Below are 13531 nucleotides of genomic sequence, written 5' to 3' on the forward strand. Positions count from 1 at the left end.
TACCAACAATTATCATCTCACTTTGAGAATCTAGGAATAATTAATGCTACACAATACGGGTTTAGGAAGAATCTGTCGACCATTGATGCAATCAACACTGTAGTCAGTTACATCCTCAAAGTTTTTGAGAACAAAGGCTTTGCTCAGGTCTCATTCTGTGACCTAAGCAAGGCTTTCGACTGTGTTGAGCACATGCCACTACTAGAGAAACTAGAATTCTACGGCATCAAAGAAAACAGTCTCAGACTATTAAAAGCTTATCTCAACAACCGTAAACAGGTAGTTTGTGTTGGTAAGGAAATGTCAAACATAGAAAATGTTAAAGTAGGTGTGCCTCAGGGATCTGTACTGGGGCCCTTCCTGTTTCTGATAATGATCAATGACCTCCCCTCGTTTATTAGATCCACCACTGTATTGTATGCAGATGATACGACTTTTCTCCATAGCAGTAACAGTCTTAATGATCTTAAAACCTGTGCTGAAAATACACTCACTCATGCAGCATATTGGTTCAGAGCAAATAGTTTCCTGCTAAATGAAAATAAAACTCAGCAGATAATCTTCACTCTAAGAGACAAGCCACTATCTGATGACCCTAGTTCTGTTAAATTCTTGGGAGTTTATTTAAACGAAAAGTTATCCTGGGGCCAACATGTAAACTATATTAGTAGTAAACTATCTAGAGTAATTTATTTATTAAGACAACTCAGAAATTGTGTACCTGAAACATACATCAGATCATCTTATATTGCATTTTTCCAGAGTATAATATCCTATGGCATTATCTTGTGGGGTAACTGTAGTCATATACATGACATCCTATTATTGCAGAAGAAAGCCATTAGGATAATTACAAATTCTTCACATAAGGCTCACTGCAAACCCTTATTTACTAAACAAAAAATTATGACTGTAATAAACCTCTGTATATACAATGTCTTAATCTTTACGAAGAAGAACCTACAAGATGTGAAACGTAGAGAAAATGTACATTGTTACAACACAAGAAGCATCAAACACATATACACGCCTTACCACAGACTATCAAAATCAATAAATAGCTATGAAGTCACAGGGCACAAGTTATTTAATAAGCTGCCACATGCCATACAGGATCTTCCTGAACATACATTCAAAGAAAGGCTGCATGAATGGTTTATTGCCCACCCGTTCTATGATATCAATGAATTCTTCAACTGTAAAATGCAGTAATCCAACAGATGACCCACTGTACATTTATTGTAATATAAGCTAAAATATTTCAGTAGTCAATACCTTATCACACTGTATTATAAATTGTAGCTTCATTTGACGTTGTCAATTGCTGTAATGGCCTAAAGACAATAAAATCTTTATTATTATTATTATTATTATTATTATTATTAATGGTCAGAGGTTTGTTTAATCCATGGGAGAGTGCCACAGTGATACTGAAGGAACTGAACTGGAAAAATCTTGAAGATACACATAAACTGTCCTGAGAAAGTTTATTAATAAAGTTTCAAGAACCAGCTTCAAATGATTACTCTAGGAATATACTATAACCCCTACATATCGCTCAGTTAGATATTGGGAAGATAAGATTAAAATAATTACAGCACACACAGAGGCATTCAAATGATTGTTGCAAATCTAACACACTTGCACGTACACGTATAACGTCGAATGAGCCATGTCACACGACAACGGGTACAAGTTTCTACCTGTAGGCATTGTTATTAATATGAGACTGATTGCTTTTCCCATTCTATAATAATCCAATATTTCAAAGCAATTGAAATTTTACAAATGAACACTACTCATTTAAAAAAAATTATTTGAAAACAAAAATTCTAGTACTGCTGCTATGGAAAACTGATATGCCAGTTTTTTTACCTGGTTATTAGCAAAAAGTGAAAAATATCTGTTATAATTGAGACAAAAAATACCGATTATTCAGAACTAAAATATTGTTATTGGTTTTAACTGATATGTTTTTCCCCTCCCTAGGTGGAATTGCTGTGATGTAGTCAGTGACATGAAACTACAACAGTGCGATAATCCGCTTGCTGAGTTTAACTGCTCCCATGAGGCCTGTCAAGTGCTATAACATCGGTCATGGACCATAAATGGTCTATGTCGTCGGTAACCTCTGAGCATGAAGTGAACTCTTATGTGTCGCAACTCGAACTGCACAAGTGTGAGTCATATCTACACTTTTGTAAACACACAATAATTTAATGGTTGATTCTGTTAATAAAGACAGCCACAATGTACAGGGTGATCACAATTAAAGTTAAACATTCAAAACACTGTAGAAATAACACCACAGGTTAGAATGACGTCAAATTGCAATGAAATATTGTCAGAGAAGGGGGAAAACGTATGCAAAAAAATAAGTAAATAAATAAAATAAAATAAAATAAAAAGAAGTATGAAAATTGATTGAAGATGGCACTGCATAAGTCAGAAAATGTAAATGAAAACACCTGTCATGTACACGATTCATTGAAGTTGGTATAAACATGCCAGGTACACCACTTTTCCTCCTTTCGTGTCTCTGATGTTCTCCATGACCGTCTCAATGCAGGATCGTGCTCTGCTTGTAAAGCTGTATTATAAGAACTGTGCACACATCACTCTGCAGAGGATCCAGACATGAAAGGGTCTGAAAAAATGTGTTGGTCTGATGACTGCCCTGGATCTGGAGAAAAGTATTTGGAAATTTGAAAAGACAGGTTCTTTTAGTGTGCAGCCTGGTAGAGGGAGGAAATGAATTGATTCGACATCAGTGGAAGCAGGGCCACAGCAATGCAGGAGATGAGTGGTGGTGCTCAAACATTTAGTGCATGAAGAATTTCCCGAACACTGGACATACCTGTGAGCACTGTGTGTAAAATCCTATGAAACATCCTTCTTTGCAATCCATTCAAAATTGCCCACGTGTACGAGTTTCTTCCTGTAGACCTGCCAACAAGAGAGACTTTTGCTTTAGAATTCCTTGCTCACATCAAAGTGGACAATGATTGGCTGTGGAAGATTTTGTGGACAGATAAAGCCCACTTCCATCTGATAGGATATATTAATACGCAGAATTATCAAATATGGGCAACGGAAAATCCACACGCAAATCAATCAGTACCTCTTCTTCGTGAAAATGTCACTATGAGGTGCAGGTTTACGGCATCATTTATCATAGGGCCATATTTTTTTAAAAGAGACAGGAGCTTGCTGTCCTATTACCTGTACTGTCACTGGTAAGCGCTATGAGTGTCTTTTGTGCAACCACGCCATTCCAGCTCTCCAACAGCATGGATGGGATCATTTTTATGCAAGATGGCGCACCTCCGCACATAGCAAATCCAGTTAAGCAGCTGCTGAAGCACCATTTCAGAAATGCTAGAATTATCAGCCACCATTTCCCTACAGCCTGGCTGTCCCGATCACCTGCTCTTAATCCGTATGACTTCTGGCTGTGGGGCTATTTGAAAGATGTTGTGTTCAGTGTTCCAATTGCAAACTTAGCTACACTGAAGGCAGGCATTGCGCAACACATTCTGAATGTGACCCCAGAAACACTTCGATCAGTTGTAGAACATGGTGTTTCTCGATTTCAACTTGCAGAAAACAGTGGACAGCATATTGAACATGTTTTGTGCCAGTCACACAATCTGATTTGATTTTGATTGATGCTTTTTATGTGGTTTTTGGCCTCAGGACAATTAAAAACTGATGTGAGTGATGCTTTTTATGCGGTTTTTGGCTTCAGGACAATTAATTCTGCACTTATCTTATGTTTCATGTCAGTTGCTGTACAATACCAGTGCTGCAGAGGTCCTGCTGCGCAATGCCCTTGAACTGTGAACCAGCTTCTCCCATGTGGACTTTGATCTGCAGTGTCATTGATGTTGAAAGAGACTTTTTTTCTCCTTAGTGGAATAATACACCCAGAGAAGTTGAACTCAATGGATTTCCTATAACATACAATCCTAACTTTTTGTAATTAATTGACTACTTAGGCTTAAAATCCTGGCTAAATGTTTGCACGAGTGTGTGTCTCAAGAAACATGAACAATTTTTGACAATAAAATCTTAACATCACTTGTCTTTTTTTACGATGATTTCTTTGACATTGTGGAAGTCATGTGCGTGCCATACCCTTCACTCTCAGCCCCTTGGAGCAAACAAGTGCACCCAGCTGGTAAAAGAATCAGTACTTGGCCTTTACTATCAATAGCATATGAGCGGTATAACTCCAATCTGCACAAACCATAAATAAAAACCTTCTGAAAGTAGGTGCTTCCTATTCACTATCTATCTTAACCCATGAAGATCTTTTGCCAGCCAATGAACATCAAGAATGTGGAACATCTCATTCTGCCAATGACATGCTACATCTCAATGTTACTAAGATTTTAACAGGGTATTTGACTGTTTTCTGGAAATTGTTTTAAGTGATTAGTTATGCCATTTTATGCTTCTAACAAGCATGAGATTCAAATAATTTGAAAGCCCACTAAAATTCTCCATTCAAGTCAAGTGATGCCTTTGACATTGTTGGATAGGTCATGAGGCCCACGAGAAAGACAGGCCATGGTGCATACATCAAGCATGCGATACTGTAGGTCTAATGACTGCCAGCAGCTGTCTCCGGCAGGGAGCCAGTAACTATTTCAGACGAGTTTAGTAGTTCGTGACTGCTCGTTTAAAGGCATGCAAGTTCTCAGTAGGACATGGCAAAGTTAAGACCTTTAGTGTGTGCCTTTTCAGTTAAATATTGATTCTCCATGGGCGCTGCACAGAACCAAGCATTCGTGAAGTGTGGCGGACAAGCCAACTAGTGTGACAACACAAGTTCCATGTGAGGCCCACATTTCTCATGGGCTCTGCTAACTCACTGTAATAATGCTAATTCACAGTGATGTCTTGTTTTGGAATTTGAATTTCAAAAAATGGCTTACAAATGATGTGTAACACCATACTGTACAAATACATCTGTAAAAACTCCTGAAAAGTTTTTTTAGTGTTCCAGAGAATGAAGAGAGATGTAAAATATGGTTGCAATATATTGGCAAATTGCCTCCACGTTGACACAAGTTCACTTAAGTAAAAATGTGTTGCACTGTGAAGTTTACATTAATTTACCTAAGAGATATGCATTTCCACTGTTACAAGGAAGGATAGCGCCATTAAATGAAATTAAACTCTTAGAGGAAATTGTCATTTTACCCAGCTTCACAAAAACTATTCAGTAGTTCAGGTTTTAGAGTGGTAGACCCCAAATTTTATAAGACGATAGTCGCAGATTGCTGGTTCGAATCCAAAGAGAAAGAATATTTTAACTTATTTGTCAAACGACTTGACAGTCCTCTCATATGAAAACAAATAGCAATTACAAAACTTAACCACACTGATCAGAAACAGAATATTATTGTGTTTTCCTTGCTGTTTACAGGTGATTACATTTGAAATCATTGTTCACACACATCACAAAGATATGTTCTAGTTAAAATGGCCACACATTTTTTTACTTTATTAAAAACAATGTATTTTTATCTTCATATTGTCCACCTAGGATCCTTATTGTTTAAACTTTTGAAGTTTTATCATCTTACGTAAAGATGGAATTAGTCTGCTTCGAACACTGGTGTTAGTTTACACTCACAAACATCACATATCTTAAGTTTGTGTTACCTGCATGTTGTACGTGCTTTATATCTCTCCGTATAGAAAACCTCATGATCATACACCTCGTTGTGCTGTGGAAATATGGTGATATCTTCACTACTAGCAATGCTTTCCAAAAAAAAGTGAATTGTTTGTTCACAAAGTAAATGTATTTATCCTCTGTTGTGCATTTCTCTGCCTATGATTAATGCGAAGCTATATATAATATTTCTTACCATCGAAACAACTATTACCGTCAGTTCTTGGTAATACTAATTTGGTATTTCATATGAAACTTGTAAAATGCATAACCCTACCAGGATTCAGAAACATGACACCATCCTCTGTGGTCAGGTGCACTATCTGTTGCGCCACTGAGCAAACTGTCTAAGGTAAGCAGTACATTCTGCTGAGTGCACTAAGACTGGCCAAGAATAATTTTGTGGTGCTTTTGGTCATAGTTCATGATCGGCAGTCAACAACCTTGCAACAGTATACTGACCTATTTGTAAAAATTCTTTAGTTTGCGAGTGAGATTAATGGCGTTGCAAGGAATGGGGCAAAGAATGTCCATCGTTGCACTATCGCTGCTCTAAATGGGTGGGGCATTAATGCATCACCTTTCCAAGATTTGCACTATCATTGTTCACAAAATTCCTTTATATTGTTACCTAAAATTGTAATTGTGGTTTCCCTCACTAAATAGCTAAACTGTTTGCAGAAAAAGTATGTAGAAACCTTGCAACTTTGGCTAATGCTCCTATTACACCCATACAGTTTCATCTCACTCCTTGTCTGTGATGTCAGCAGAGTTGCAGCCAATAACAGAGCGTTTTCAATCACGTGACCAAATCTTGATATTTAATGATTTTTAAGCTTTAATTACACAAAAAGTACAGGTATTTTGTGAGAATATTGACCATATATGCTATTTGAATGTTATAATCCATCAGAATAACAATAGTCTGAACCATATTTAACAAAGGAAAATAGCTTATTATCATAATAAATAAAGGGTGTATCGAAAAGAATCATCTGATTTAGCACATTTATATTTCTGAAGCTAATAAACATATACAATGAATTTTGTTTTTTGATGAACAGGAAACTCTAAAAGTTCTTCTTCATACCTTTTCGTGGGTGTTCAGTATGCCCCCCCCCCCCCTTGAGATGTGACATATGTCAATGTGGTATTCATATTGTGCCCACACTGCAGCAAGCGTATCTTCAGTTACAGCTTCCACAGCTGCTGTTATGCAATGTCTCAGTTCATTCATTGTTGTTGGTAATGGAGGCACATAAACAGTCTTTTTTTTTATAAACCCCCACAAGAAATAATCACATACACCCAGGTCCTGTGTCCTTGGAGGCCAGTAATGTAAGGCTGAATCATTTGATCCACTGCAATTAATCTATCGTTCAGTAACCCTTTGATTTAAAAATTCCTGCACTTCCAAATGCCATTGTGGCAGTGACCTGTCATGTTGGTAAATAAAGTCATTTGAATCAGTCTCCAGGTATGGGAAAAGAAAGTTCTCAAGCATATTGAGATATGTGCTACCTGAAACAGTGTTCTCAGTAAAGAAAAATAGACCATACACTTTTTCCCATGAAACTGCATAAAACAAATTAGATTTTGGCGAGTCCCTCTCTTGTTGTACAACTTCATGCGGCTGTTCCGTACCCCATAATATCGCATTATGATGGTTCTCCTTTCCATTTAAATGGAATGTTACCTCATCACTAAGCACTTCAGCATAGAAGAAAACTGTCATCCTCCATCTTGCCAAGAACAAAATTACAGAACACCATGCGTTGTTGTTTGTCACCTTCATGAAGAGCTTGCAGGAGCTGAATTTTGTATGGTTTCACGTGTAAACGTTGACAAAAACACATGCCAGATGGACATCAGTGGCATGTTGAGCTGTCGAACTGCACAGTGAATGGGTTTCTGCAGACTTCTTGTGAAACAATGGCAGATGCGTTCAATGTCTGTGTCAGACACTTGGCCCAGCGATTTGCCTTTACACAAACAACCAGTTTCTTGGAATTGTTCATGCCATCATCTAAAGCTCTGTGCTGAAGGAGGATCCCCACCATACCTAGTACACAAATCATGCTGAACAGTTACTACTGACCTGTACTGCACAAAACGTAGAACACAAAATGTTTTCTGTTGTCCCAACACCGTTTTTACTACAACTGAAGTGGGCACACACTGTTGCTACCTAGTGGGAACCATGTATAACTCAAGAGTTTGCTCTTTCCAACAGCACATTTTTTGTGCACGTATCTCAAGTAAAATAATAATTATGATTTTTTTTAAAATCAGATGATTCTTTTGATACAACCTGTGTAATAGAAAACTGAGACCACCTGCCTAATGTGCAGTCAGGAGGAGTGGCAGGAGAAGAAAGATGGTAGTAGTGCTGTGAAACCAGCATTTGTTCTTTAAACAAAGTACAACTGAAAAGTGAACACAGAATACTTTTACACTACTGGTAAACTCCACATATTTAATGATATTATTTCTGGGTTTGGGAAGCTGTTAGTGTTCTTCTATGATGTTCTATTACAATCCTGAGAACCTGTCAGTAGAGCTTAGCTATCTCCACTTTGTGTTTATTTACAATGGATACTCAGAGAAGCATATTCACATTATACATTGAACATCATGGGCAGCCAGAAGACATCGAGAATTCAACTAGTACTGTCTTCCTGAATTGAATGTGACTTCTGCTCTCCAGCATGAGTGCAAACAATGTTGTGTTCTGCGAAAAATGACCTCAGTCTACTGAGATCAAGAATTTTAATGAACCTGTATCTGTGTTGGAAATCATACAATGGGCAATTGTCTCATACTGTTAAAGACAAATGCAATGAACATAAACGTCACTCCAGACTAGGTCAACTTGAAGAATCTGTGGTAGATGATCACCGTCTAGTACAGTTCGTGGCATCTTACTAACCACCTCCATATTCATGGATTCTATAATTAAAGAAGCAGCCAAAATACTTATAGCAAATGATTTAATCAACAGACATGCATGATACAAGCTTAGCAAAGTGTGGCACTAAGGCATTGGTGGACACAGAAGCAAATACAATGAGATCACACCCGTGGGACCTCCAAACAAGGAAAACTAAATTAAGTATGAACATCTTGCCCACGTGCTTACACTGGGGTCTTTGGCATGATGGCGGGCATTTCCGTGTTGCGCATAGAGGGTTTGCAGCTCGTTACTGTGCTGGGAAAACTTTGAATGGCTCACCTGTATTATTGGCAATTCTCTGTTCTTATTGCTTAACTTTACTAAAAGTTCAGAGTATTTCACAGCATTAGAGTTTATTTCCTCCTCAAACAATTGTAACTTGGTACTTACTTCAATAAGATCTTTGTACATCATGCTTCCAAAGACAATTCTTAGTTTGCTGCCACAGAAAACAAATCAAGCTTACTACCTTTAATATTCCTATACATTAAATATCCTTGGAAATTGCATATTTCCTTCTTATATAGCATTTATATTGATGGAATGTAAAACTCTCATAATACAGTAAAAATGCTGTTCTTAGCTTCCAACCCCTTATCCACCATCTGATGCTTGAAATTCTGGATAGGCAGCATGTTGATGGAACTTTGCAGTACTGTTCTCCACATGCCATCACTTTAGTGTTTACTTTCTGGACTTATGCTTCCCCTGATATTTAGGATAAGGGCATTTTGTTTCCCTGAACTCATGAATATTTCTGTTGTATACTCTTCCAAACAGCCTAGGTAATAATAGTATATCTAATACGTCTTTGGCACTACAGCCTAATTTGCTCCGGTAGTTTCAGGGCTGCAATGAGATATGTAAACACGCAGACTATGGCACTGCAGTCGGCAGTCCCTATATAAGCACAACAAGTGTTTGACGCAGTTGTTAGATCAGTTACTGCTGCTACAATGGCAGGTTATCAAGATTTAAGTGAGTTTGAACATGGTGTTATAGTTGGTGCATGAGCAATGGGACATAGCATCTCCGAGGTAGCGATGAAGTGGGGATTTTTCTGTACAACCATTTCACAAGTGTACTGTGACTATTAGGAATCTGGTAAAACATCAAATCTCTGACATTTCTGTGGCTGGAAAAAGATCCTGCAAGAATGGGATCGATGACAACTGATGAGAATCGTTCAATGTGAGAGAAGTGCAACATTTCACAAATTCCTGCAGATTTCAGTGGCTGTACCATCAACAAGTATCAGATGTGAATCATTCAACGAAACATCATTGATATGTGCTTTCAGAGCAGAAGCCCCTCTCATCCACCCTTGATGACTGCACAACACAAAGCTTTACACCTTGCCAGGGACCATCAACACTGACATTGGACTGTTGATGACTGGAAACATGTTGCCTGGTCAGACAAGTCTCGTTTCAAATTGTAGCAAATGGATGGAAGTGTACGGGTATGGAGACAAACTCACAAATCCTTGGACCCTGCATGTCAACAGGGGACTGTTTAAGCTGGTAGATGCTCTGTAATATGTGTGGGGCATGTGCAGCTGGTGTGATATGGGATTCATGATATTGTCGCAGAAGAAGCTGAGTAGCACGATGGTGTAGTGGTTATGATACTAAACTGTTGCATGGAGGGTTGTGAGTTCAAAACTCACCTGGACTGTACAGTTTTAATTTCTGTATTCGGTTCAAGTACATTCTAGAAATATCCACAAATGTCAAGAATCACTGTACTGGAATGTTCTGTAGCTGTATATATACTGTGTGTGTTTTGGCCAGAGGCAGTTCGCTCCACGCTCTTGTATGTGCAAGTACTGAATAAACCTTTGTTACGTGAAGTTAGTGTTCGTCATTTGTCTAATTACACCTTCTTCTATGTGAAATTGTTCTGTTGGAGGCGCTAGGTATTGGAACTTGTGATAGCACACATTATCGACGACACAGTGGCTCTCCTCAGGCCATGATAGAGCTGCCATTTATGTGGCAAGAAACCCGAGTTCAGGCCATATTCAACAGATCACAATCTATCGGAGACAGAAGAAGAAGAGGACATTACGATGACAGCAACTGTGTGCCACCACAAGACACATCCCTTCCAGGTTCTCTGGTGACGATGGCCAAGACTCAAACAAGCGGCTGAAGTTACATGAGCGTATAGAGCCAAATTTAACAAATGGGATGACACCGTGTGTTTGATTAATGTATTTTTCTAATTGGAGGGCACTGCCAAGCAATGGTATGAGAGCAACGAGTAGAAGTTCACAAGCTGGGAAGTATTCCAGGCAGAACTGTGCAAGTATTTCAGGGACACACAATGGCAGAAGAGCAAGGCTGAAGATAAATTAAAGTGCAGGGCACAGCATCCAGGAGAAACTACAGCATCCTACATTCAAGACGTCTTGGAGCTGTGTAAAATAGTGGATCTAGAATGAAGGAGGAAGGTAAGGTTGCACATCTCATGAAGGATGTTGCTGAGGACATGTATCAAGCCCTACTCCTGAGGGAGGTTTTGACTGCAGAGAACTTCATAAAATGGTGCCAGTATATCAAGACAATGCATCAAAAAAGACACACAAGAATTTTGAATGGCTTCCAAACATCATATCGATGTCTGTGATGGAGGAACCAACTGATTTCACAAGTGTTCTTCATCAGATAGTGAGAGAGGAAGTTCATAAGGCACATCAAATAGTGAGAGAGGAAATTCAGAAGGCACTTGAATTGCACAGCGAGCAAAAAACCAAGATGCTTCAAGAGGTCATAAGGGAGGAAGTGGAATAGACATTGAACCCAATCTCTCGTCCTTTTCCCTTTAAAATGGTGAAAAAGTTGAGACCCAGGCAGAGTTACATTACTACAATGCATCCTGAGTAACCTGTTAGGGTACCAAGGAAGACTGACATCTGGAGGACCTAGCATAAACAACCAGTATGTTTCCACTGTGGACGACTTGGACATGTGGTGCGCTATTGTCGAGAAAGGCAGCAGATATTTGATGACGCCCGCACCAGGAGACAGCAGAGACCAATCATAGCCGACGTCAACTCTGGGACAACGAAGATGAACAAGAAGATGTGGGTGAAAGACGACATATGTCACCATCACCGCAAGCTAGCCACTGGACAGGACGCTCCCCAACATGCTGATCAAGGTCTCCATCGCTGTTTAGAAGCTCCAACCGATTACCTAGCTGCTGCAACCTGGAAAACTAAAGGTGCGACCTTCCTTGGAGGTGAGGCCATCGAAAAGAAAAATCCTCTGCCATTCATCACTACATTCAGTCATTTCAGAGTAGTACCATCGCCAGTTGCAGAAATCCATATTCATCGACAACAAAACATCTCAACTGTTTTAAAGCTTCTCAGGCAATTATAGATTGTGGTTGCTTGAGGATTATGCTAGATGAAATGAGATACTGCGGACAGGAAGATGCGCATCCGAGTGTGTGGAGACTATATGTGCTGGATGAAGTGATCATTCCTGCAGTCATCACTAGAAAGGTAACTGTCATGCATTATGCAATGCATCAACCCATCCATCTTGTAGTGGAATGTAAGAGAAGCGTACCACTGAAGAATAACTTGGTCATCCCAGCCTCTGACGTCTCATTTAAGAATCGATTCGGTGAACTGTGGATAGTTAACTGTCGCCGAGAACTGCAGATCCTTCCAAGAGGCATGTGCGTGTCAAACGCTGAGCCATTAATTGAAGAACAGCCGAACATCATAGAAACCTCCCATGCCGAGTCTGTGGGCAAAATTACCACTACCACTATGAGACAACATCTTCTAGCTTGACTATCATCAACTCTCACTAAGGAACAACAGAAGAAGCTACTTGCCGCTCTTCAAGAGTTCTCTGAATTCGTCAATCCACAGATGAAGAGCAAATTAGACAAATCGATGGTGAAGCACCAGATTAGCACTGGAGACCATCAACCAATAAGCCAGAGGGCATACCATGAGTCAGCAATGGAACGTCGAATAATTTGCGACAAGGTAGAGAAAATGATGAAGAATGACATCATTCAGCCTTCGCAGAGCCCATGGTCAACAACAGTGCTCCTTCAGGAAGAAGGATGGCAGTTGGCACTTTTGTGTTAATTACAGGAAGCTTAATAAGATAACTAAAAAGGATGTTTACCCTCTTCCACGAATTGACGGTACACTAGTTGTCTGAGGGGTGCTAAGTTTTTTTCAACCATGCACATGTACTCCAGATACTGGCAAATCGAAGCAGATGAGGCTGATAATGAGAAAACTGCATTCATCACCCCTGAGGGCCTGTATGAGTTTAAGGTAATGCTGTTTGGTTTGTGTAGTGCACCAGCAACGTTTGAACACATTATGGATAATCTTCTACACCACCTGAAGTAGAAAATGTGTCTTTGTTATTTAGATGACATTATAGTGTTCTCAGAAACCTTTGATGAACATAAAAATACTGACGGCCATTCTTAAGTCTTTAACAAGGACGACTGAAACTTAATCCAAGAAAGTGTCTCCTTGGAGCAAAAGAAATCAAAATACTTTGACATCTTGTGTCAAACGAAGATATGTAGCCAGACCCAGAAAAGGTGATATCTGTAACGGAGTTTCCTATTCCTATAAGTATTAGAGATGTGAGAAGCATCCTCGGATTATGTTCTTATTACCGTTGTTTTATCAAAGACTTTTGTATCAAAACCAGGCCACTCCAAGAGTTGTTAAAAGCTGATGCTAAATTTATCTGGGGTGGAGCTCAACAAGATTCTTTCGATGTGCTGCGAAAAGCTCTGACGACTGACCCTCTACATGGTCTATATGATGAGAGAGCACCTACAGAACTACACACAGATGCCAGCAGGTACGGGATTGGTGCTATCCTGGTGCAAATTTT

The 13531-nt window shown here is 39.2% G+C and overlaps 1 long non-coding RNA gene across 1 annotated transcript; it reads left to right on the forward strand.

Moving 5' to 3' along the window:
- The first annotated feature begins 1430 nt into the window (after positions 1-1430).
- On the forward strand, positions 1431-4080 carry LOC126471587 (uncharacterized). The gene is made up of 2 exons (XR_007586346.1): positions 1431-2179; positions 3787-4080. It is a non-coding gene; the product is annotated as an uncharacterized LOC126471587 (long non-coding RNA).
- The last annotated feature ends 9451 nt before the right edge of the window (positions 4081-13531 follow it).

Source organism: Schistocerca serialis, chromosome 1 (assembly GCF_023864345.2).
Source record: "Schistocerca serialis cubense isolate TAMUIC-IGC-003099 chromosome 1, iqSchSeri2.2, whole genome shotgun sequence".
In the NCBI taxonomy this organism is placed as follows: Eukaryota; Metazoa; Arthropoda; class Insecta; order Orthoptera; family Acrididae; genus Schistocerca; species Schistocerca serialis.